A 2,313-nucleotide genomic window follows, 5' to 3' on the forward strand; every position below is an offset into this window, starting at 1 on the left:
CCGCCGCCGGAGCCGACCCGCACCCCTAGTTAGCCGCCGGTTTTTTATAAAAACCAATCGGTTTTTTTCCCGAAACCCTAGGTCTGTTTATTTTATTAGATCCGGTTCGGTTTATTTTTATTTGCGGCTTAGTTTATTTAGCGGTCGTTCGTCCGTATGTTCGTTTTAGCGGACGGTTTTCATCATTTAGCCGCAGACAGCAAGCCGCAGACGGCAAACGTTCGTTCGTTAGCCTATTCGTCCGTTTTTTCTTTTTCTCGGATTTTCCACGATTATTTCGGATCGCGATTTCTGATCTGATTTTTGTTTTAGTATAACTTTTGGCTCGTTTATCGGAATCACGCGATTCAAACGCCTAGAGTTTCGTTTCGAAACCTTCTTTCCGTTTAACCAACTCAAACAAGTTTTGCTACTATAAAATTTGACCTAGATCTAGATTAGTAAACGAAGCTTGTTTCTTTTGCCGTTTGACTTTCGTTGCTTCGTTTGATTTGAGGTTTTTTTGCAAACTGGAGTTCTTAAGTTGAACTTTCTGGTTAGATCTTTTATTTGAGTTTATCTGTGCATTAGATTAGTGCTTATTGTATGCTTGTTTGTTTATGATAGAGTACCCGGAGTGCGCTGCATGCTACTTCGAATCTCTAGGTTTCACGGATCATCAACAAGGCAAGTAACACTTTGATCATACCTCTTTACTACCGAGTTTTATTGCATTAGATCAATCCTCAAACAATTGCATGGTTAGGATGTGATTAATATGTGGGTTTTCGGAAGTAGATGAGGTAGAACCTATTACTTGTTTTATTATCAAACCTTTGGTAGTTACTTCTGCGTTTGCTTATATTGATATGCTATGCTATGCTTGTAGACGTGGATTGGGTGAGTGTATCCATGACAGATGTGAGATTGTTAAATTAATGGTTTACTTAAGGTGGCAACTTAAATTCACATCTGGGTGGATTGAGGCACCTGGGGAACCCAGTGTTTCCTGTATTTTTGTAAATCCCGGGGTACCGTGTGATTCTCTTATGGACTGCCACCCAGGCTCAAAGGGATCATGAGATTATTCATGCTAGAAACTCCCGTGTGCAGACGCAAGCTACTATGGGCTCTAGCATAGTTGATTAAGTTGCGTGAGCTCTTGAAGAGGTAGACTAGCAGATGTAGGGGATGTAGGTTGGTATTGTCTACCCAGAGTAGAGAGTTAATGCTTCCGAAAGACTGTGTCTCGGTCATCCGTTTCTCAAACACCATGTAGTGCGAGAAATCAAGCGGAGGAGATCGAGTCTTGCGGGGAAAAGTGCGCAAACCTCTGCAGGGTGTATAAACTAATCATGGTTAGCCGTGTCCCCGGTTATGGACGTTTTGAGTATCTAGTACTTGGATTATCATGTGAATCTCATCATGTTACTTTAAATAATTTTGTTGGGTTAATGATGATGTTTAATTGGGATTGAGTTGGAGTAACCTTCTCAATGTTTAACAACCACCATGATAGTTAAACAAAATTAATTCCTTTGAAGTAGGGAAAAATTGGATTTATGCAAAACTATAACCATAGAGCTTTCCACCAGCAATACATGCATGTAGAATAGCATTATTCTGTTCATTACCCTCTATTTGTTACGTGCCAGCATATTCCATGTGCTAACCTGTTTTCGGGCTGCAACGTTCATGTTGCAGACTTTTCAGACGATGAGTAAGGTGCCTTAGGTCGTGGTTCTATACTCAGTGATGTCGTTGGAGTTGATGGACTCGCTTACTTTCCAAGCCTTCTACTGTTATCGTTATTAGATGGCCTTAAGCCATATTTATTGTAATAAGTTCTCTTTTGAGACATTCGATGTAATAAGTGTGTGATTGCTACTCTATTGTAAATCCTTCAGGTATTGTGCGTGTCAGCATTACCGATCCAGGGATGACACTGATGCACAGAGATCAGACTGTTTGAGGTCTGATCGCTACAAGATGGTATCAGAGCACACGTTGACTGTACACTACTAGGAAAAGGGCTATAGATGATATGGCCACTAATAGCGCACCAGACATGTGGTGCGCCATTACTATATTCTAATGGCGCACCGTGTGTTGGTGCGCCATTAGTAATATATTACTAATGGCGCACCTGGTGTGTGGTGCGCCATTAGTAGTTTTAAAAAAAACATAAAAAAATTGTTACTAATGGCGCACCGTTGTATAGTGCGCCATTACTAGTTGACATAGTAATGGCGCACCATACCGGCCGTGCGCCATTAGTAGTTTTGAAAAAAAATAAAAAAAATTGGTAGTAGTGCTGAGCCCCACCTCCCCTCG

The sequence above is a fragment of the Triticum aestivum genome, chromosome 1B (genome assembly GCF_018294505.1).
Source record: "Triticum aestivum cultivar Chinese Spring chromosome 1B, IWGSC CS RefSeq v2.1, whole genome shotgun sequence".
Taxonomy (NCBI): Eukaryota; Viridiplantae; Streptophyta; class Magnoliopsida; order Poales; family Poaceae; genus Triticum; species Triticum aestivum.